The following is a 25,903-nucleotide window of genomic DNA, read 5'->3' as shown; positions in this document are numbered from 1 at the left end:
CATAACTTATAATTGTATTAACTTTATGTAACCACGTGGTCTTAAAATATTTGGATCCATTTTAATTTATTTTTAACTAGTAGTGCACTCTTCTATGTGATGTCACTTGATGTAACTGAAATAAGATCCTTGAGTATACATATTTATTTTTTATAGTTAGGAATGAGAATAGGGATTTTTTGGTCATCACAGGAACATTGCCGGCTTTGTTCCTGTGGTGAGCAAATGCATCCTCATAACCTCCAAAATTAAAAGTAAAATATAAAGAAGCATGTTTGATATCTCTCATCAATAGAACATTATTTAGTAACACAAGTATAGACAAAAGTCAGGTTATTTAACTCAGAACTAACTTAAATTTAGGGCTGCAACATAGAAACCTGTGGAATTAAATTTTGTCTGAAAAAGATATCTTCATTAGCATTTACAGGTAGGCATTCTTAAAAATACAGGCTCTGAACAGCTCCTGTAGACATCTAAAACACAGTAGTACAGGTTAGTGGCTGGAAGGCGGGACTAGAAGTCTTGTCTGAGTGACTGTGGAAGAACCAATCTGAAGCCCGCAAAAGTGTGGGAGGTGGGACCAGGAAGCCCGCTCTTCCGGCCAGACACCCCGTGGTTACCATGGTGATGCAAACAACATGGAGTCCGCTGCCCATCGTCGGGGCAAAAGTTCCCCAAGTTTTCCTAGCCAATTGCATTTTGTTTGATTTTGTCTGCATTTTCCCCCACCTGGCCAAGATCCTCCTGCGGTAGCAGCTTGTTTTGTCTCTGCGACCTGCGGTTGCAGCTCGTGTACATCCTGTACTTTTTTTTTGTGGCACGTAGGTGCTCCAAAGGTTTTTTAGCAGCAAATGCTAGCATTACTATCAGATCTTAAGTTAGTCTGTGTTTGGCATTTAGGTCAAGTAATTCAAGGGTTAAAAGCACTGCTGGCTGCAGGGTCTAGGACCCCATAGTGAGCAGCAAGCAGCAGAGGCTAAAGTCTCTTGTCTCCAGCGGCTGAGTTACAGCCATTCTGATTCATAGGACAATCATGTAGTAAAAAGGTCCCTTACATACTTTTTGAGTATTGACAAAAACAATAGAAAATTGAAACTTATTTCTCTCCAGGTAAACATCACATTTTCTCTCCTTTTTTCTCACTCTCCTAGCGCAAACTTCTAGAACATAAAGGCCAAAAAAATTCTCTCTTTTTTTTTTAAAAGCTTTTTTTTTATGTGATGCTGAGGATCGAACTCAGGTTCCGCCCATGCTAGGCAAGCACTCTACCGCTGAGCAATAATCCTAGCCCCCAAAAAATCTTTTATAAAGATTTATAAAAACAATTTTAAAAAATCCACAAAAGTGCGCTTTCCATGGAGAGGACTCAACTTAACAACATAGCCCATCAATCATCTTAATAACTATATTTATTTAGAGTCTCTACAATTATACCCCAATATTAAAAATTTTAACGTCACAGATTTTCCTTTTGTCTAATTCACTTACTTTCTACAATTCTGCCCACAATACTCTGCAATCCTAAGCATGCTTAACTTCTGGAGAGAACTTTCAACTTCACTAACTTTCTTTAATATTTAAATTGGAGACCCCTTAAGAGCCAGCATTTGTCGCTTTTGTCCCAGCAGCCTAAAGACGCAGACCTTTCGCCCCAGGTTGGGCACCAAATGCCGGGTTTCTGTTCTCTCGACTAAAAGGCTCAGGGGTCACTCTAGTTAAACTGGGCTAAATGGGCTGCATGATATAACCACACAAGAGACACAAATACCTTTTTCTTTGGGGTTGCTGTGACGGCTCCTCTGACCTTAAGGGTCCGCAGAAAGAGAGAGAGAGAGAGAGCACACGCTGACCCCTTTTATTGAGGAGAAGCTATTCAAATGAGCAAGGGGTCAGGTTTCAGGGGGCTGAGTCTATCTTCTTGATGTCCACTGTCAGTAGGTTGACTGACACCTGGGTAGGCCACACCCAAGGGCATAGTAAGAGGAGGGGACACACACAAGGCACTTCCATGGAAGATTCTATCCTAAACAGGGCAAGGGGTTATATTACAAAGGAACAGGTGAGCATAGCTTCACCCATGGGGCTGTAGCAAGACACACCCATTTCTGTGACTGAGTGCCTCAGCACCCAGCTGGGGAGTGTAACTCAGTCACCCATAAGGTTGGCCTCCCACAGGAGATTTTAAAATGGGTACATTTTCAGTTTGTGAAGATGAGAAATTTCTGGATATGGATGGTAGTGAGTTACACATGAGTGTAATTCATGCCACTGAACTGCATAGTTAACAGTGGTTAAAATGATCAATTTTTTGTTCTGTATATTCGACAGTTACAAACAATGGCAATAAAAGGCACACTGGTATTTGGAAAAAAAAGAAATGAAAGAAATGAATAAATATTATGCATGAGCTTACTCATTAGTAGAGGAGTCCAAATTCTTTCATGGTCATTGATTCCCTCCTCCTCCTCCTCCTCCTCCTCCTTCTTCTTTTCTTTCTTTCTTTCTTTCTTTCTTTCTTTCTTTCTTTCTTTCTTTCTTTCTTTCTTTCTTCTTTTCTTTCTTTCTTTCTTTCTTTCTTTCTTTCTTTCTTTCTTTCTTTCTTTCTTTCTTTCTTTCTTTCTTTCTTTCTTTCTTTCTTTCTTCTTCTTCTTCTTCATCATCATCATCATCATCATCATCATCATCACTAATATTAGCAAGTCCTTAATTATTGGGATAAATTAGGCCAAAATGGGTAAAGATGAACTCTGTGTATTGAGCCTCTAGGGGTATATAATATTCAATAATGAGTCTATGCTTTGGGACTTTTGGTCTGATGGCTCAAGTCCCATGAATTCCATGCCTGTGCCTTCTCCTCTCTTAGTTGTCTGCATTATGAAAGTCTTTTGTGACATTGATAATATCAATCCTGAGGATGGAGCCTGAACCTTCATTGGGCATCATACAGCCAAGGGACATGGTACCTGCAGTCCTTGAAACACAGGGACACTACTTAACCCAGTAAGTGCTGAGAGAGAGAGAATGCATAGAGGGAACAGCCAGGGCAGATTGTTTATTAATCATCATCAGGACAAAAATGACAATTTGTGTGGTCAGGTGGCAAGATACAAATACATAAAATTTCAACTGTGAGGACTGAAACATTTATGTTGTGGTTGTCATGGAGTCCCCGAAATCTCATTCAAACTGTTTCGTTCCTTCTACACTGGTTCTTTTACTTCTGATTTCCAAGAACTGACACTTCACTTGCCAAGAGAAGGCATCAAACATAAAAATCTCTGTTAAACATTGAATATACCCTTCCTTGGTTCAAACAGTGGCCATAATCAGTGTGGCTTCTGTACACTGAGCACTTTCCAGACTGTCTATACTTTCCTCCCTTTCATGAATATCCCATAGAGTTTGAGACACAGTGCCTGTGATCCCAGTTAATTGTATTGGTAACATTCAGTTATTCAAGAACCATTGCAGAAATCTTCATGGGATATAAAAAAAAATCAAGCTCAAAGTGAAGGGGTCAGGTACATTTTATTTCTTGAACTTAGAGACATTTTAGAGTTTCACATAATTCTGGCTCCAGTTCCTTTTTTGTGTGTGCTTTAAGCCTATTTATTTTATATATTTTTAAATTTATTTGTTCTAATTAGTTATACATAACAGTAGAATTTTGATACATCATACTTAAATGGAGTATAACTTCTAATTTGTCTGGTTGTACATGATATAGAGTTACACATGTCATGTAATCATGTATGCACCAGAAGTAATAATGTCCAATTCATTCAACTATCATTACTACCCCCATGTCCCCTCCCCTCCCTTCACTTCCCTTTGTTTAGTTCAAAATACCACTATTGTGACCCCTGCACCTTATTGTGAATTAGCATTTGTATATCAGAGAAAACATTCAGCCTTTTGTTCTTTGGGATTGGCTTATTTTGCTTATCATGATATTCTCCAGTTCCATCCATTTACCCGGAAATGCCATAATTTCATTCTTCTTTAAGGCAGAGTAATATTCCATTTTCTTTATCCATTCATCTGTTGAAGGGCATCCAGATTGATTAATAGTTTAGCTATTGTAGATGGAGTTGCTATAAATGTTGATGTGGCTGCATTACTGTAGTATGCTGATTTTAAGTCCTTTGGTATAAACTGAGGAATGGGATAGCTGGGTCAAATTGTGGTTCCATTGCAAGTTTTCTGAGGAATCTCCATACTGCTTTCCAGAGTGGTTGGACCAATTTTCAGTCCCACCAACAATGTGGGAGTGTACCATTTTCCCCACATCCTCGCCAACATTTATTGTTTCTTGTATTCCTGATGATTGCCATTCTGACTGGAGTGAGATGGAATCTCAGTGTAGTTTTGATTTGCATTTCTCTAATTGCTAGAGATGTTGAACATTTTTCCATACATTTATTGATTGTATTTCTTCTGTGAAGTGTCTGTTTAGTTGCTCCAGTCCATTTTGACAATTGTATTCATCAATAAACTTGTTCTTTTCATAATGACTGCTTTGTTTTTTATTTTATTAGTGTATTAGATATATATGTAATATTGGAGCTCATTTTGACATAATCATATAAGCATGGATTATAATGTGCTCTACTTCAGTCCCCATTACTTCCTTTTTTCTTTCCTCCTACCTCCCCCATTCTTCTTCTTTACCCTACTGGTCTTTCTTGTATTTACTTATAGTTTCTGTTTTAAATTAGTATTTTATAGGTATACATAAAGATGAAATTCACTGTAGAACACTCCTATATGTACATAGCATAGTTTGATCATTTTCATTCCACCATTCCTCTCTTTTCCCATCCACCCTCCTTTCCCTGAATCCTATCTATCTATCTATCTATCTATCTATCTATCTATCTATCTATCTATCTATCTATCTGCTTTTGAGGTACCGAGGATTGAACCCAGAGGCACTCTCTATTGAGTACCTAGCCCTTTAATTTTATTTTTTAAAATTTTGAGACATAGTCTTTTCAAGTTGCTAAGGCTGGACTTGAACTTGTGATTCTTCTGCCTAGACCTCCCAAGTGACTGAGACTATAGGGTGTGCACCCCTGAACCTAGGTGAATGCTTCATTTAAGAAAAATCTATATTGACCAAATATTAATTAAGCTCCAACCTTCCCTTATGTGCCATGCATGTAGTAGAGATGGGTGTTATTCTATTTCCAGTAATCAGAGAGGTGGTGAGATTTACACACATTCTGTGTAGTAGCGGGTCAATAATACAAGACTTAAATGTGGATGTCCTAATTCTCATTCCAGGGCACTGTCTCTTCTACTGGAAGCATGTGGTAATATTCCCCATAGAAGATGCAATTTCTTCATGGTTTATCATGAAAGGATCATTAATATCCTCTATAAATATTTTTATGGTATACAATAAGGATGTAGTTGAGAATGAGTGATCATTTATTATGACAATACAGGTGATCAGAAATAAAATTGAGCATGCATCAACTGTTGTAATTCAAACAACTATCCTTTACCCACACAGTATTTGAAAATTCTCACTTGTTAGATATGAACAGAGGCACAAGAATTTTGAAATGATTATTGTATTAATAAACTGACAAATAGTGTGTATCCCTTAGATAATGGCATGTACCTGTTAAAGCATTTGAAGTTGATGTATGTGCTTACATCACCACATGTTGATGTAAACTAGTATATTTCAGGGGCAATAGATTTTGTGTAGTAGATTACTTAGATGAGCTTTAGGTACTTCTTAGGTAAGTTTTTAAGAAATAAATTTTAATTAATGCATAATAATTGTACACATTAATGGGATTCAGTATGATATTTCCTTACAGGCATACAGTGTGCACTAATCAACTAATCAATTCTAATCACCCTTACCCCAACCCTCTAAATTTTTCTCAATGTCTAGTAATCACTATTATAATTCCAGGTTGACTTTTTTAAGCTTCCACATAAGATGGAGAACATGTGGTATTTTGTCTTTCTCTGTCTGGCTTCTTTCACTTAGCATAATGTCCTCCATTCCATCCACTCTGCTTCAAATGACTGGATTTTATTCTTTTTTATGGTAGAATAATATTACACTGTGGATATATGTACCATGTTTTCATCTGTTAATGGACACCTAGGGTAATTCTGTATCTTAGCTATTGAGAGTTGTGCTGCAATAAACATGTGCATGAGGGTATATATTTGGTATGATGGTTTCTTCTTTTTTGGGTTTATTTTCTTTCCTTTGAATAAAGAAGTGAAACAGCTAGATCAAGTAAATCATATGGTAGATTATTTTTACTGTACCCATTAATACATAAATCAATAGTGACTTGGAAACACTGACGGGAAAAATCTACCTATCAATTCCATGACAGTGGTTGCCTTTGGAGGACAGGTGTGTAGAAGTATGTAATCATGCAGAGATGTCCAGAATTCAAATTTCCCACACTGTTATCAAATCAGTATAAAATATTAAGTATGAAACAAATGTTGCTAAATTTTTGAACTTTAATAAAGAGGTGTGTATTATTCACAGAAATAAGTAATATTTTCCATTTTTTTTGTCTTGAAGCTTGTATTGGACCTGGGGAAAGAGAAGGGTGAATTAATAGTAATATTAGGGGCTGGGGGTGTGGCTCAAGCGGTAGCGCACTCGCCTGGCATGCATGGGGCGCTGGCTTGAATCCTCAGCACCACATAAAAATAAAATAAAGATGTTGTGTCCACCAAAAACAAACAAAAATAATTTAAAAAATTAAATATTCTCTTTTTTTAGGCATACATTCTTTTCTCTTTTTATTAGTACATTTAATTATGTAGAATAAATGGCTTCATTGTGGCATATACACACATTCTTTTTTAGGTTTATTTATGCAAATAACATACTTTGATCATACCCACCTCCTCATTAACCTTCCTTACACTCCTCCCTCTCTCTTTTCTCTAATGATCACTCTGCTACTTTCATATGTTCCCCACCATTTGTTCCACATAGGAGGGAAAACATGTACCCCTTGCCTTTCTGAGTCTGGCTTATTTCACTTAACATTATGATCTACATTTTCATCCATTTTCCTGAAAATAACATGAGTTTTTTCTTTTTAATGGCTGAATAATACTTTATTCTGTATATATGCCACATTTTCTTAATCCAGTCATCTGTTGATAGGACCTTAGGCTCATCCCATAAATTGGATATTATGAGTTGTGCCATGATATATATGGATATGCAAGTGTCTTTATAGTATGCTGACTTTAATTTCTTTGGTCATATGCCCCAAATCTTATAGATGGATTACATGGTATTTCTATTTTTAGTTTGTTGAGGAAATTCCATACTGATTTCCATAGTAGCTGAACTAATTTACATTCCCAAAACTGTGTACAGGGGTTACTTTTATCCTCATGTACTAGTCAGCATTTTTTTGGTATTTTTGGAGATAACTATTCTGATTGGGATGAGATGAAATCTTAGTGTAGTTGTGATTTATATTTCCCTCATGGCTAAAGGTGTTGAACATTATTTTTTCATGTAATTGTTGGCTATACATACTTTTTCCATTGAGAAGTATTGTACATTTCATTTGTCAATTTATTTATTGGGTTGTTTCTGTTTTTGATATTAAGTTTTTTGAGTTCTTTATATAGTATGTATGTTAATCCCTTTTGGAAGAGTAGCCCATAAAATGTTTCTCCCATTCTATAGGCTATCTCTTCACTCTATTGGTTCCTTTGCTATGTAGAAACTTTTTAATTTGAAACAGTCCATTTGTTGATTTTTTCTTATTATTTTCTGAATTATCAGGAACTCATTGCTTTTGCCAATGTCTTAATATTTACCCTGTGTTTCTTTTTTTCTAACATTTGCACTTTGGGTCCATAGTTAGGTCTTTTATTAATTCTGAGTTAATTTTTTATATAGTGTGAGAGATAGAGATTCAAGTTTCATTCTTCTACATATGTATATCCAGTTTGCCCAGCATCTTGTTAAGACTCTGTCTTTTCTTCAAGGTATGTTTTTGGTGCCATTGTCAAGGATCAGATGACTATATTTTTAGGGGTTTGTCTCTGGGTCCGCTATTCTATTCCATTGATTTATGTGTCTGTTTTTATGTCAGTACCATGCTGTTTTTGTTGCTATGTGTATCTTGAAATCGAGTATTGTGATGCTTTTAGCATTGCTCTTTTTGCTCAGGATTACCATGGGTATTTGGGATCTTTCTCTATTTCCATATGAATTTTAGGATTGTTTTTTTCTAGCTCTGTGAAAATGTCATTTGTATTTTTATGGAGATTGTATTGAATCTGTAGATCACTTTTGGTTAATATGGCAATTTTAACAATATTAATTCTGCCTATCTATGAACATGGGAGGATTTATCATCATCTAGTGTCTTCTTTAATCTCTTTCCTCAGTTTATGTAATTTTCACTGTACAGGTCTTTTCACTTCTTTGGTTCAGTTTATTCTTAGGTATTTTATTTTTTGAAGTCATTGCAAATAGAATCATTATGCTGATTTCTTTCTCAGCTGATTTGTTATTGGTGTATAGAAAAACTATAAATTTTTGAGTGTTGGTTTTGTATACTGTTATTTTGCTGAATTTGTTTATAAGCTCTAAAAGTCTTCTAGTGTTGTCTTTAGGATATCCTAAATGTAAGATCAAATCATCTAAAAAGAGGTATAGTTTGATTTTTCCCTTTCCTACTTGTATCATTTTATTTCTCTATCTTGCCTATTTGCTCTGGGCTAAGGTTCAAGTACTATATTGAATAGTGTTTCAGTTAGCTTTTCACTACTGTGACCAAGATCTCACAAGAACATTTTTAGAGGAGGAAAAGTTTATTTGGCACTCATGGGTTCAGAGGTCTTAGTCCATACATGGCCAACTCCATTGCTTTGGGCTTGAGGTGAGGTAGAACATCATGGTGGAAGGGTGTGGCAGAAGAAGGCAGTTCTGGGCATGGCCCCAGGAAACAGAGAGAATTCTGCTCACCAGGGACAAAATATGTACCCCAGAGGTACACCCCAGTGACCTACCTCCTTCAGCCACACCCTTCCTATCTACAGTTACTATCCAATTAATCCATATTAGTGGTTAGGTTAAGGCTCTCATAACCCAATAATTTGGCCTCTAAACTTTCTTGTATTTTCTCACACATGATCTTTTGGGGGGGACACCTCATGTCTTAACCATATCAAATAGGAAATAGTAAGAGTGGACATCCTTATCTCATTCCTAATTTTAGAGGAAATGTTTTCAGATTTTTTCCCATTTAGTATGCTGTTGGCTATAGGTTTTTCACATGTATGTTTTATAATGATATGGTAAACTACTTCTATATAATTTCTTCAGAACTTTTACCATAAAGGGATATTGAATTTTGTCAGTAGATTTCCCCATATATATTGAGATGACTAATTTTTATCCTCGATTATATTTATGTGGTGAATTACATTTATTGATTTGCATATGTGAACCACCTTTGTATTTCTGGAATGAAACCAACTTGATCATGATTTATGTCTTTTTAATATATTATAAAATTTCTAAATGCCAAGACATATTCTAAGGCAGTTGTTATGGCTTGGGATAATAAATACATTTTCCTTAAAATTATTTTTTTAGGTTTGTTGGTCAGAGCAGGAAAAAGCTAACTAAAACAGAAATTGGTACCAGAAGTGGGTCATTACTGTGACTAACCTGACTGTATGGTTCAGAAGTTTTTGAAGCTTTTTGGAATTTGTAGGGGGAATTTTGGAAAGTTTAGCAATATAACCTGGAAAAACTTTTGAATGTTGTAAGTGGACCTAAATGGGAAATTTTTGTGGGAGCTCAGAAGACCAGAATGCTGGTATAACTGTGGATAGTAGGGACAGGTTCCAAAGGTTTCAGAGGAAAAGAGGATTCTACTGGAAATTGGACTAGAGGCCATTCATGTTGTGTTCTGTTTGCCTGTGTCCTGAGACTTTCTGCGAGGCTGATTTTAAAAGTGATGGACATCTTAATGTGGCAGAAGAAATTTCTAGGCAGCATAGTATTTAGGCAGTGGAATGGGTATTTCTGGCAGATTTTAGCCAAATTTATTGTGGTATTCAGGAGCAGAAAGCAGAGATTTGAAAATTTTGGACTTGAAAGGTGGGAGTAAAACTGGGGCTAAAGAAATTGCAGTTGTTAAAGACATTACTGCCAGTAAAGGAATGCTGAAGACTTTGCCAAGAGACAATAAGAAAGATGTCTTGAGGGCACCCCAGGAATTGGCAATATCACACTCATCTCCGGCTCTAGGGAGTAAAAGTAAATATTCCTTTGAGAAGAGACCAGTGGGGCACCCTGTTTGCACAGGGAAGCCTACAAAGTTGTTTCACCATGCTCAGGTGCTCAGGCACTCAGAGGTTGGTGCAGCTTTGGACCCTAGAGGCTTGGCTACTACTCAAGATGACAGCAGATCTTGGCATCAGTCATGTGGTGCTGGTTCTGTAGAAAAGCAGGATGCTGGAGTTAGGGGAATTTTCAAAGGAAAAGAATTTCAAAGGAAGGCCTTGGAAATCAGGCAAAGTACAGCAGGATTAGAGTCCCTGGGGCTGCCCCTGAGAGGGCATTGTGTGGAGATGTGAGGAGAAAGCTAGAGTTGCAGTGGAGACCCCCAAGATTAAAAAATGCCATTATTGTGGCACATCTGCAGAGGAAAGCTACAGGATTTGAGCAGAGACAAGAGAACAGACAGACCATGTGGGCTGCAACCAGAAAAAACACAGGGGCAGATGTACACACTCCTTCAGAGAGAACCCCAGTTGCTGGACATAGAACTACAGGGCTTGTTTGCCCCATTGGAGTTCAGTCTTGTTTTGGTCCCATCCCTTCTTTCTATGCCCCTATTTCTCCATTGTGGAATGCAAGTTCTTACTCTGTACCTTTATATTTTGGATACTTGTAACTTGCTTTTGAGTTTTGCAGGAGTTCATGATGAGAGTTTACCATGAGTCTCAGGGGAGATTTTGGACTTGGACTTATGGGCAATCCTGGAACTGTTGAGACAATGGGGACTCTTGAATGTGGACTAAATGTATTTTGTACCGTGAGATAAGCATGAGCTTTTGGGGTCCAGGGGCAGAATATTATGGTTTGAATGTTAGATATCCCCCCAAACCTCTTAAGTGACACAATGGTAGAAGATTTAGAAGTGAAATGATTGGGTTATAAGAGCCTTAACCTAACATTAATCATGCATTAATCATCTGATAGGGATTAACAGATGGTAACTGAAAGCAGGTGGGGTGTGGCTAGACCTAAGGTGGGTCACTGGGGGTGTATGTTTGGTGTTTATATTTTGTTGTGGTGAAGAGAGTTCTCTCTCTGCTTCCTGGGGCTATTTATTTATTTATGGTACCAGGGATTGAATCTAGGATGCTTAACCACTTAGCTTCATCCACAGTCCTTTTTATTTTTTTGACACAGGGTCTCACTAAGTTGTTTAGGGCCTTATTAAGTTGCTCAGGCTGACTTTGAACTTGTGATCCTCCTGCCTCAGCCTCCTGAGTCACTTGGAATATAGGCATGTGCCATTGTACCTAGCTAGTGCCATGTTTTGAGCTACTTTCCCCAACCATGATGTTCTGCCTCATTTCAGGTTATGAGGAATGGAGTTGGCCATCTATGGACTAAGATCTCTGAAATTGTGAGCTCTGAATAAACTTTTTCTACTTAAAACTGTTCTTGTCATGTTTGTTGGTCACAGCAGTGAGAAAGCTGACTGAACAGCAGTGGTCCTCAAAAACAGTGTAAAGAAGGATCAACAAGAATGCCATATGCAGATATTCTGATTACATAGGTTTGGTTTGAGACCAAGGCATCTGAGCACTTTAAAATATCCATAGGCAAGTGTATTGATCAGTGGGACTTAGAGTACTAGTTTATGTAATTTAATAGATTTAAAAATGCTTTTCTTACAACTAATAATCTTGATAATAATTATTCTCATTTTCAGATGAAAATATTGTACATATGCTATAGTATTTCCTGTAGTATTTGAATTTTTCCCTAGTTAAATCATTAATTGAATAACGAACCCAAGTTGTTCATAGGTAGGTACAGAAAGAGAATTGCAATCTGTGAATTTGAAAGTTTTGATGTGAACAACAATTATTTACACATAAGAAGTTTGGGACTGACACCTGGGTTTTGGGGCTTTCCTTGAATCTAAAGGTCTCAACAACTTATTAGAGGGTTTATGATCAGAAAAGAATAAAACCATACTGTCAGGACACTACATAAAGTAGATTAAAAGAATGAGTCAAAGAGGTGCTTTATACCTCACATATTTCACTGAGATTGTATGGGGTTAATAGAAATCTGTATAACAGAACTGAGAAGTGCTGGTAGTCTATGGACCTCAAGTGTGAATAAATTACTTGTGAATATTTGAATTTTAAATATATGGAGAGTCATATGCAGAAACTAGAGCAAAGTAAGGGAAAAACGTGTGGTTTGCATTTTATAAATTTTTAGTGTTAGCATTTGATTTTAGAAATAATTGGTAGGTGAAATGTATACTACTACTACTACTACTACTACTACTACTACACTTGTGTTCTATGATGTCATCACTCATGTGCATTTATATAGTACAATGAATTAATTTCTCATCATATTTCATAGTTGATAATGGTAATCATTGTTGGGAGTGGGAGGAATGTGGAGTTATTAATTGATACAATGTTTCAGTTTGATAAGATAAAAAGTTCCTAGAGGTGAATGTTGGTGATGGATGTACCACAATGTGGTTTAATGAATGTTGTTGATTTCTGAACTTAACAATGGTGAGAATTGTAATGTACCTTTGGAATTTAAATTTTATCTAACACAAATAGAAATTATTTTTTAAAAAAGTCTATGATTTTTTTCTTTTTAAATTTGTTTTTAGTTGTAGTTGGACACAATATCTTTATTTCACTTATTTATTTTTATGTGGTGCTGAGGACTGAACCCAGGGTCTCACATGTGTGATGTGAGCACTCTCCTGCTGAGCCACAACCCCAACCTAGAAGTCAATGAATTTTTTAAAAAAAGAAGTGACAGGGCTAGGGCTGTAGCTCAGAGGCAGAGCACTTGCCTAGCATTTGCAAGACACTGGGGTCGATCCTGAGCACTGCATAAAAATAAACAAATAAAATAAAGACATGCTGTCCATATTCAACTACAAAAAATTAAAAAAGAACTGACAGAATGAATAGTACACATGATATTCCTCCTTTGTCAATATTCATTTCTCTCTTCTTTTTCTTCCTGTATTAATAGTAGGAAGTCCTTGGAGTTTGTGATAACCTGGACCAATTTGGCTAATTATGAGCTCTGTGCATTGAGCCTCAAAGGTCATATAGTAGTAAATAATCAGCTATGCTTTTAGCCCTTCAGTTTGATGTTTCTGGTACAGTTGGCTCCATTTGTGGCTCCTCCTCCCACAATTAACTGCATCAGGAGCCTCCTGTCTGAGACTGCACTGATGCCAGTCCTGTAGACAGAGAAGTACTCAGTGGGCAACAGGCAGGGTAGGGGCATTAAATCTTCAGTCTTTTGCCTTGACCCAGCAGAGAAGCATCATCATCCAGTAAGTACTGAGGGAGATGAAGGATGGAGTAAGGTTTGTCAGAAGCATTGTTTCCTATTATTTTGATGATCAAGCAGTTTGGGTAACCTAAGGGAGGATGCGTATGTGAAAAATTTTAGCTATGAGGACTGTGACATGTACATATGGGATTGTAGTAGGTGTCCTAGAAATCTCCTCCTAAATTTTACTTCCTGTATACAATGAATCTATTTTTCACAGACATCTCATCTACTATGGCAGAAAATTAGTTCCTCTAAACTATTTCTTAAGCACCCCCAAAAGATTATGATGGACATAATGAGGATGACAGTAACCACATCACAAACCATTATTAAGATACTCCAGAGAGCCAGATGTTGAACTATGTGTTCTATGTAGATTTTTTGAATTCATCTCTGTAGTCTTTCCCAAGCTGTAAGTGCCACATTAATTTATTTTACAGAAACTAAAGGAGCTCAACATTTTTATGTACCTTGTAATGGGTGTTTGGGATGAATGCACTGAAACTGTTAGAATTTAGATGTGTGACTAGAGACACAGAGCACCTGGGCACAAGAGTCTTGGCAGGTTGTCCCCTGGACCTCTTAACATCTTTTCACTTCCCTGTCACTCCAGGAAGAAACTCCTTGCTCTTGGAACTCTTCTTTCCGCATCATGAGGACAAGCATGACAGTTTTGGTAATCAGATGACAGGATATGCAAAGTTTCAGCTATGAGGATTGTGAAGTTTACATGCCTGTTTATGGTGCAAATAGCAGAAATCTTATTAAAAATTTTAGTTTCCAACCACACAGGTCCTGCATATCACAGAAATATTACAAACAACAGTAAAAAAATTGATGCTTCTAAATTGTTTGTTAAGCACTCCAAAATGATTATAAAGGTGATGTAAGGATGTTGAGGAGAATCGAAGTAACCATCACATCATAGGCTGATGTAGATGGCTTCCTAAGTGTCAGGTCCTGAGCAACATGCTTGGAGTCACTTGTTTAATTTCATGGGCACAGTCTTACTCTAGTTACATATGCTCACATTATTATTACCTTACAGAAAATGAAAGAATACATTATATTTTTGTAACTTGTACTAATTTTTTCAGTAGAAAAGAAAGAGGCCATGGTTTGATTGGGTCATTTGAGTTGAGCCATGTTTGATACAGGGCTTCATACCAGGAAGATCCTGGCAGATTGTCCCCTTGATGACCCACCAGTTATTTCATGTTCTTTCAATCCAGGAAGAAACCTCTTGTCTATTGTTGCCATTCTTTTTTGGGGTTTTCTGGTAGATCAGAGGGCAGGGTAGCATCCATTATAAGAAAGGTAACCATAGATTACAGGCAAAGTTTACAAAAAGTATAGGCACACCATAATTTAGCACAGATCTCTCTCTTGCTCCCCCTTGCAGGACTTTTATATAACAGAGCACATCCCCCTCCATGTATGTCCTTATCCCACTCAATCTAAAGGAGACACAAAGTCAGGTCTTGATTCATTCCTATGCTGGAAACTGGAAAGAATTAAAAAACATACTTGCAGTTAAGACCACTGACCCTGTGCTCAGTAGTTTCTGTTGGCTGGGAAAATAAAGACATTTAATGGATCGGACCCAAAACCTGACAATTTAAATTTGAATCCTCTCTGTGTCTTAGTTGGCACAACTGCATCAAGTATGGAATGAACAGAAAATGGGTGCTCCCTGTGGAATTAATTTGTGAAGTGTGTATAAAAAAGGGCAAATGGAAATTTGTAATTATTACTTATTTATTTAGAAGTCTCTCATCAAAGAGATCATAGATTTATTCAAGGACAAGATTAAATGACCTTCACAGAGAGACTTAAAAATACATGTTAATGTGAACTAGTATATTTCACATGCAATAGGTATTGTGTTTAGATTACTTAGATGAACACTAGGTACTTTTTGGGTAAATTTTAAAAATAAATCAATTTATGAATATATAAATCAATATTGACATGAAAACACTGATAAGAAATTATATCCACCCAACTCATGACTGTAGCTGTGTTTGGGGACAAGTGTACAAAGAATGAATTCCTGTAGAGATACCAAGAACTTAAATTTCTTAGGTAATTATACACGACTATATCAAATGGTAGTCCTGATATGAATATTATCAAATGTTTGTACTTTTATGTAGACAGTGTGTATTATTCAAAAGAATTGTTGAGATTCATAGGGAATGTTCTAACTGCCAGGAAATATTCTAAGGCATGGATTCTCAATGCTTTTTAAGAAGAAACTGCTCCAAATTTCAAATGCAATTCTGATTAAATTGATTTTAGTGTGAGGCTAGGGTATCTGGATATTCTAAAATATCCACAGGTAAATAAATTAATGAGACTGAGAACCACAAATTATGCTATTTAAATGATTTTAAAATATTTTCATTTACTCTAATTAGTTATACATGTCAGTAGAGTGCATTTTGACACATCATACATAAATGGAGTATAACTTCTCATTAGTCTGGTTGCACATGATGTAGAGTTACACGGGTCATGTAATCATATATGTACCTAGGGTAATAATGTCTGATTGATTCTCCCATCCTTCTTACCAACAAGCCCCCTTCCCTCCCTTCATTCCCTAATTTTGTCTAGTCCAAAATTAGCATTCACATGTCAGAGTATTTAAATGTTTTTTAACTACTTTCTTACAACACCATATAAGGTAGTTATATATTATACCCACTTTAAAGATGTGGAAATTGCCCGTGTGAGTTTTCATTATATCTGTTTTTTTTCTCTTTTTCATTTCCCCCAATTCAAGCATAGCAAGACCTGACAAAGGAATGAAGCAGGTTATCTTCATGTAACCAAAGTAAGAGGATTTCAACCCATGATAAATTATATTTATTAGTAGACCTATGTTTTAAATACAGCAAAGCTAAACATCTTGTCTGTACCAATTTAGGAAGAATGGCTGAGTCAGAAGAAAAGATAAAACAAAAAGTGGGTGCAAAATAATTCAGCGCAGTCTCCCTCTTTCTCCTTTTCTAGGATATCCTAGAGGCTGTCCACATCTCCTTCATTCTAGTAATTGGCCCACTTGATTTGATTAATGTGATCAGATCTTGATTTTATTGCTACTTAGGAAACTGAAAAAAGTTTAAAATTAAGATCTATGAACCTGTGTTTAAAATATTCTGGTGTCTGGGAAGTAATGAAAAAGATTAGTGCATCTTAACTCTGAGATCAACAACTTACTTTTTTTTTTTTCGTTAAGCAGGGTTTGAAACTAGGTGCGTTGATTCTATTGCTTGGTGCTTTAGATATTAAATTTCAATTCAGCAACTTACTTTTGACTCCTGCTGGTGCAACTTATTATTTCATGGTTATAGAGCAGGTTGTTAGTGTCCCTGAGACTCAGCTTTATCATCTGAGTTGAATTCCAGTTGACACAACTGCATTGAGTATGGATTAAAAAGATAATGGGTGATGTGTAATAAATATGTGATCAAGGTATAAAATAGAGACAAATGTAAGTGAGATAGTTATTATTAATAATAAGTGATATCATATCATTTAACTAAAATGTCTTGCAATCTGAAGTTATTGCATTCCAATTTCTATAATGTTGCTCTTTAATTTGGTCTTTAAATAAGTATATGATGTGTATTTGCAGAGAAATGATTAAGTCTCTTGAATTTCTGATTTCCCAGAGACTATAACATTTGTGAGACCATGGACAACAAAAATTAAAATGTGTGTTGAACATCAAATAGGCCATTGCATTGTACACAAATCCTGACCATAATTGGCATGGATGCAACATATGTGGTGCATTTCTGAGTGTACTTTCCTCCTATTCAGGAATGTGCCATAGAATAAGGGGCAAGATTGAACGTGACTGTGCCTGTGTCATGGACACAAATCTCCTATACTTTCACTTAAACATCTACAGCATTCAATTATTCCAAACGTGCCAGAGATTTTTCATAAGCACTAAAAAAATCAAAGGAGATACAAAGAGAAGAGATAGGAAAACCTTGTTGCTTGGTATGAGACACATTGTAGACTTTCAATATCATTCTAAGTTTCCAGTGTCCCTTGACAATTATATTTATCAGTAGACTTACTATTTCCTTAGTGATTAATTTCTACATTAAAAAATAATGTCAAAATATTTATTTGGCTCTAAACATTGCTTATGTGCCACATATTGTGTGGTGATGAGGAAGACACTAAAGAACAGCTGACCAGAGAGGTGGATGACAGAGTATAGACTTCAGAACTCAATATTGGACAGTTGGAGACCAGAGAGACTTGGAGTTTGATTATCAGAGTTGGAAACAAGGACATAATTCCTTGATCCTAAACCTTGACTAATGGTGGGGTCAGAGGGGACTAGTAACACAGACAGCAAGAGAGGTAGGAAAAGCACATGGCTTACCTCCTTTACAGCAACTGGAAAGAAAAGCAGACCAAGTTAAAATAGGACAAGAACAACAAAGACAGTGCAGGAGATCAAGCAGTTTAACCCACATGGTTTACTGAAGCTGCACCAGACATGGCATCCACAACCAGCCAGGTTCCCTAGGAGAAATTAAATTAACACAGCTTCTCCCCACCTTCAGATAGCAACAGATGAGACCAAAGGGCATATCTCTGAATGGGTTGTCTCAGTCATCCATCTAGAGGGATCTTGTGGGGGATGACTGTTACCTGAAAGTTACTGAACCCCACTCCCTCTCTCTGTAGATAAGAGGGTTGGGATGGAGCTGATTCCCAGGGAGTTCCAGCCCTAACCTAGATGCTCCACACAGCCTCCGCAGGAGCTCAGGTAAAGATGGGCCAAATGACATGGTATCCCCATTATGGTGACAGCTAAAACCCTAGTGAGTGGCACCATTTATAATGGAGGCCATGGATAGTTCACAAAAGTCTCAACCTATAGGCAACTGCAAGGTGTTTCAACTGCATCACCCTGAGTCAGTGCCAATTGAGGGAGCAGGTGTCAACGATTAACAACCCTGGGTAGTAAGAGCTCAGATTCAGGCTGGCTACCCACTGTCTATCCCAGTCACAGGGACAGTACTTTACTCACCCATATCAGCCTCATTGGAGGATTCTGTGCTGCAGACAGCCTTCACCCACAGGCCCCACAGGTGCAGATGGCCACCAAGTGCTTTGATATGACTGCTCCAAAAATCCCAGCAGAGGGCAGCAGGCACCAGCGATTCACTGCCATGGGCACCAGGAACTCAGATGCAGGTGGGTCAACTAACTCTATACCTGAATCAAAGTGATGGTACCCTACGGATCCACATCAGCCAGGGGGAAGGCTTCTGCACCACAGACCAAGCACAGACAGCCCCAGATAACAGGTCTCACACTTTCAGGCAGCCACCTGCCTCTGATTCTTTAAAGAAAACCCTTTGGAGGTGAATAGGTGCACAGTGTCCCATAGCCATCAGTGTGACAGCCTTGACCACTGCACTGGATCTAGTAGAAACAGCCAGTAGACACAGAACAGCCTCCTTCAAGCATGCAGGCTCATGATTGCTTTCTTGAAGGGCTAATGAACAAGAACTGGCTGGTGATAAATATATAGAAACCAGGGAAGTAGCTCTTGTGCCCCAGCACCTCTAGCAGGATTCAAAGCTGAAGAGTGGTGGACATTTTCTAAAGGTCCCAAATCCTGATGAAATCCAAACGAGGAAAACTCAAAAAGAAATTTCTCCACTTTGGCCTGGATTATTATAATTAGCTCTAAAGTCAAATTTGACCTTGCATATGTTATTCTTCATTCTGGATTGATATATATAGTAGTATTTGACATTGTGTCCTTAACCCATTTGATTGTATTTCTTCTAATGTTTTATCTGTATTTAAAGTATTAACTGTATTTAAAATATTAACTGGAATCACTCTATCTTCATTTTCTTGGAGTAGTTTATTTACACTTGTTCTTCTTAGTTTCTCTTTTTCCTCCTAAATTACTTGCAGCTGCCTCAAATCCATTCTCCATCCATCATTTTCTTCTTTTTTACCTTGGTATGTTTTATTCTTCCCTATCTTTCTTTTTTGCCCATTTTTTCTCCTCCCCTTTTCAACCCCTATGAAATGTATATAATAATTATACTGTCTTTAATAGCTCATTTATCAATCTATTCCAGAGCATTACAATAATTGTATACCTGGATTAGAGGAAGTATGGAGACTATTTTCAGCAAGTTTTTGTTTTCCCTAAGGTTGACCAGCACATGACTTTGAACTTAAGTATTTAGTAAATAGGGTTTAGTGCCTTCTCTCAAAGTGGTGCTGGTACTAGGAAGAGCAGAGGAAACCTGTTGAATAAAGTACCAATACCTGGATATTCACCAAGTCCAGGGCACATAAGACAAAGAAGCTCATGATGTGTGAATGGAAGTCATATAGGGATTTTTCCAGGCATGCCTCCACCCCCAAAACACATTTTAAAAATTAATGAATTATATATAATATTGGGGTTCATTTTAATGTACATACATGAAATATTTGCTCCATATCTGTCCTCAGTACCTCCCTTTTGCCTTCCTGTCTCCCTCCCCCATTACTCTCCTCAGTACTGTACTGATTTTCTGTATATTTATTCATAATTTAAAAAATTAGTACTTTACAGATGTACATTAAGATGGAATTCAAGGTGGTATATTCATATATGTACATAGCATAATTTTGTTAATTTCATTTCCTCCTCTTTTTTTATTTTGGTCTAGTTTCTGCATATGAGAGAAAACATTTGGCCCTTAATTTTCTGGGTCTGGTTTATTTTACTTAGCATGTTCTCTAGGTCATTCATTTACAATAAATACCATAATTTCATTCTTCTTTATGGCTGTGTGAAACTCAATATGTAAATCAATTGCTTTCCTATGTGCCAATAATGAATCTGCTGAGAAAAAAACCAGCAAAATTTTTCCATTTACAATAATCTCAAGGAAAAACCATTTGGGAATAAGTCCATGGAGATAAGAGATCTCCACAATGAAAATTTTAGAATACTGAAGAAAGAAATTGAAGATCTTAGAGGCTGGAAATAACTCCCATGTTCTTGGAGAGACAGAATTAATATTGTTAAAATGGCCATACTAACAAAAGTGCTATACAGCTTCTGTGCAATGCAATCCCCAATATCAATAACATTTTTTCACAGAACTAAAAAAATACTTCTAAAATTCATTTGGAAAATAGGAGACCCAGAACAACCAAAGTGATCTGGAGAAAAAGGTTGATGTTGGGGGGCATCATGATACTGGACTTCAAATTATACTACAGAGCTATAGTAACAAAACCACCATGGCATCAGCACTAATGCATACATGAAGACCAACGGAATAGAATTGAAGACACAGAGACAAACCCACATAAGTTCCTGATACTTGACAATGGTGCCCCTGAGAACTCTGTAACAAATTGTGTAGGGAAAGTTGGATACACACATGCAGAAGAATGGAACTAGATCCCTGTGTTTTACCCTACACAAAAGCAAACTCACAAAAGTTGGTGAAAGACCTATATAAAATAAAATAAAAATAAAAATAAAAGACCATATATAAATAAGGCAAGTACAATTTATACTTATTATTGTTTATGGTAAGTATTTTCTTATATATTCAACTAAAATCTTGTGGTTAAAATACTGTCCTCTAACTACAATTATATAACAGTTCTCTCTTGGGTAAGTTGAGAGGTACAAGAATTTTGAAAGGATTATCATTAACAATAAGCTTACAAGTTAAATGATGTCTCTCAGATCTTGCTAGGTATCAGCTAAAGTGCCAGAAATGTGTGTACTACAGGGAGAGACTTAAAAGCACATATTGATGTCAAGTAGGCCATTCAGGGGCAGTAGATGTTGCATTATATACTACTTAGATGAGTCTTAGGGCTTCTTTGGTAAGTTTTTAAGAAAAATATATGGATTTTTAAATCAATATTGTCATGAAAACATTAACAATAACATCTACCTATCAAATGACTGTGACTGCCATTGGGGGAGAGCTGTGAAGGAGAATGAAATCATGCAGAGATAACAAGGACTCAGATTTCACCATCAGTTGTAATTCAAATCTCAATATGCTTTTAGTTATGAAGCAAAGATTGCTCAATGTTTATATTTTCAAATTGGTATTTTATTTATGATAATTACAGGTAATGTTATTGCACCATTTTTAAGTGCCAGAAATTATTCTTAGGCAGTGATTCTCTATCCTGGTTTAACCCATTTTGTCTCATCATTCCCAGTTGTGAAACATGTAGAAAAGTTAAATATGGTATATGAATTAAAAGTGTAAGTATATCATATTAATAATATAATTTACTATAATATCATATTACATTAATCATAATTTATACAATAATATTTAAGCCCTGGATTATTATTTTTAACCTATTTTAATTCACCTGTGTCAATTTCTTTGGAACATTTGCATAACTGAGAACTTCAGTTTTCCAAAAACTGTATATACATATATTCTGATGAAGTTGATTTTGGCCTAATCCAAGGGTATCTAAATATTTTAAAGTTTACATGATTAAATACACAGATATATGAGATTCAAGAAACACTATTTAAGCAATTTCAAAAATTTAAAAATTTCTTATAACAACATTATAAGTTATGTATTTATTTTCCCTGGTTTTTTTCATATGGGAAATCTGTTCCCATGTGTTTATAAATCTGTCCCCAGACTTTTCTTGTTTGACTTTATCCAATTAAATCCCAGTGATTCCTGACAAAGTAATGAGTCTGAGTTTCCCTCACATAGCTAAAGTAAAAGAACTGATGTGAAAATGTATATGTAAAAAGTTTGGCATTACTATAGTGACACAGCCACATCAATGTTTATAACAGCTCAATTCACAATAGCTAGTCTATGGAACCAACCTAGGTGTCCCTCAATAGATGAATGGAAAAAGATAATGTGATATATATATATATATATATATATACACACACACACACACACACACACACACTCTCACTTATATACATACACGCAGACATACATACATACACTCAATGTAGTATTACTCAGCTTTAAATAATAGTGAAATTATGGCATTTTACAGTAAATTGTTGGAGTTGGAAAATATCATGCTAAGTGAAATAAGCCAATCCCACAAAACCAAAGACCAAATGTTTTCTCTAATATGCAAATGCTAATTCACAATAAGGTGGGGGGCACTAAGGAAGAACAGTGTTACCTTAGATTAGGTAGAGAGAAGTGAAGGGAGGGGAGGAGATGTGAGGATAGGAAAGATAGTAGAATTAGCATAAATTGTTACTGTATGTATATATGTGAGTGCATGACCAATGTGATTCTGCAACATGTAAACTCAGAAAAATGAAATTATGTCCCATCTATGTATGATATATCAAAGTGCATAAATGCATTCTACTGTCATGTATAACTAATTAAAATAAATAAAAAGAATTAAAAAAAAGGTTGGGACTGAAACTTGGCTTTGGGGTATCCCTGGTGCTTAAGTTCTCAACTGTGAGATGATTTATGATTAGAGAAACAGTGAAGCACAGCATCAGGTCACTGTAAATTATAATATGAAAAAGTGCAAAGAGCTGTTTTCCTCACTAGATGTTTATGGGTTGATTCCAGTGTTATGGTATAAAATAAAAAAACCATCCAAAGTATTATAAATTCTTCATTATTTAATCAGTGTCAGGTGAAGGGTACACTAGTGCCACATATCTGGTCTATGATGGCATTGACTGTGCGCAGTTGCCTAAAACATATTTTTAAAAAATTTAAGTTTGTCTAAACCAAGAATAATAGTAATATAATAAATGATTCTTTTTTCCTTTTACTGAATAATTTCATTTTTTGAAAAATCTATCTTTAACAATATTCTTTTTATCTATGTCATTGTGTGTATTTCTTTTTTTAAATTTTTTGGTTCTAATTAGTTATACATGTCAGTAGAATGCATTTTGACACATCACATATAAATGGAGTATAGCTTCTCATTCTTCTGATTGCACATGATGTGGAATCACACTGGTTTTGTAGTCATATATGCACATAGGGTAATAAAGTCCAATTTATTCTCCTATCTTTCCTACCCCTGTATGACCTCCCCTCCCTTCACTGCCCTCTGCCTTATCCAAAGTACTTCTATTCTTCCCTAGCACCCCCACCCCCGTATTGTGACTTAGTGTTGCATATCAGAGAAAACATTTGGTTTTGGTTCTTTGGGACTGGCTTATTTTGCTTAGCATTATATTGTTCGGTTCCATTCATTAACCTGCAAATGCCATAATATCATTCTTCTTTAAGGCTCAGTAATATTCTATTGTGTATGTATACCAAATTTTCTTTATTCACTCATCTGTTGAAGGGCACCTAGGTTGGTTCCATAGTTTAGCTATTGTGAATTGAGCTGCTATAAATATTGAAGGGGCTGCATTACTGTAATATGCTGATTTTAATCCTTTGGGTATAAACTGAGGAGTGGGATACCTGGGTCAGATAATGTTTCCATTGCAAGTTTTCTGAGGAATCTCAATACTGCTTTCCAGATTGATTGCATCAATTTGCAGTCCCACCAGCAATGTATTAGTGTACCTTTTCCCCCATGTACTTTCCAACATTTATTATTGCTTGTTCTCTTGATAATTTCTATTGAATGATTCATAAAAGACAAACAGTATTAGACTGAGAACTTAGATCCACAAAGGAGGGAAATTAGAATACCTAGAAGGACAGAATCCTGGAAGAATTCTGCATTATATGCATTATATGAATTTGTACCATTGTCTTAGAATGTGATAAGGTATATTAGACTGCTTTTTACTTTACTTTAATTAAAATGAACTTTATTTCTAAAAGGAGAAAAAGTATCTCTCACCCTTTTTTTCCCCAGAGTTAATCTGTATGCTACTGTGACTGTGAACTTGTTATACCTGGTTTTAGGGGCCTTCTAACATTGTTCACTTGAGTGTGTTTAGGAGGGTAGGTTAGGTGTTGCCCATTAATCCTAGATCCTCAGGGGCCTGAGGCAAGTTAGAGACCAACCTGGATAACTTAGCAGGATCCTGTATCAAAATGAAACAAAAAGGGGCTGAGGAGGTAGTTCAGGGGTAGATGGCTTGCCTAGTATGGGTGAGGCTGTGAGTGGAATAATAATAATAAAAAAGTAGGTATGTACAAGAGGAAGTGAAGGATAGAAAAACAATAATGAGAGAGTTCCAAGATGTCACAATGTGAAATATTGTTTAATGTGTATTGACCTCAATGTGGATAACTACTTGTGAAGGCTTGAATTAAATGCATATATGGAGTGCTCAACACTTGCTAATTTGTTTCCTTTTCCCCATCCTCTTTTCTATGTTAAAGGTGTCCAAACATTATAGAAGCACTAAATGTAACAGACATCTTAGAATTCCATCTCCTGAGTCTCTCAGCTGATCCAGAATTGCAACCTGTCCTCTTTGGACTATTCCTGACCATGTACCTGATCACAGTGTTTGGGAACATACTCATAGTTCTGGCTGTCAGCTTTGACTCCAACCTCCACACCCCTATGTACTTCTTTCTCTCCAATCTGTCCTTGGCTGACATCTGTTTTACCTCCATCACTGTTCCGAAGATGATTGTAAACCTCCAAACTCTCAGTAGAACCATCTCCTATGAGGGCTTCTAGATGTCTCTTTTTCTCATTTTTGGATGCATGGATGATCTGCTTCTGACTGTGATGGCCTATGACCGTTTTGTGGCCATCTGTCACCCCCTGCATTGTCCAACCTTTATGAACTCTTGACTTTGTGGCTTTTTAATTTTGGTGTCTTTTTTGGTTAGCCTTTTGGAATCCCAGCTGCACAATTTGATTGCATTACAGTTTACTACCTTCAAGGATGTCAAAATTTCTAATTTTTTCTGTGACCCTTCTCAGGTCCTCAGTCTTTCCTGTTCTGGCACCTTCAGCAATATCATAGTAATGTATTTTTTTGGTGCTCTATTTGGTATTTTTCCGATCTCAGGAATCCTTTTCTCTAACTATAAAATAGTTTCCACTATTCTGAGAATCCCATCCTCAGGTCGGAAATATAAAGCCTTCTCTACCTGTGGGTCTCACCTATCAGTTATTTGTTTATTTTATGGAACAGGCTTTGGAGTGTACCTTGGTTCAGCTGTGTCACATTCTTCTAGAAAATCTGCAGTGGCCTCGGTGATGTACACAGTTGTCACCCCCATGCTGAACCCCTTCATCTACACCCTGTGGAACAGGGACATTAAAAGTACCCTAAAGAGGTTCCACAGTAGAATCATGTAA

The 25,903-nt window shown here is 36.5% G+C and overlaps 1 pseudogene; it reads left to right on the top strand.

Moving 5' to 3' along the window:
- Positions 1 to 24,957: 24,957 nt before the first annotated feature.
- LOC125614800 lies at positions 24,958 to 25,903 on the top strand (annotated as a pseudogene).

The sequence above is a fragment of the Marmota marmota genome, unplaced genomic scaffold, assembly GCF_001458135.2.
Source record: "Marmota marmota marmota unplaced genomic scaffold, marMar, whole genome shotgun sequence".
NCBI lineage: Eukaryota > Metazoa > Chordata > Mammalia > Rodentia > Sciuridae > Marmota > Marmota marmota.
The sequence above is the reverse complement of the archived record's forward strand: the minus strand, read 5'-3'. Positions and strand labels throughout refer to the sequence as shown.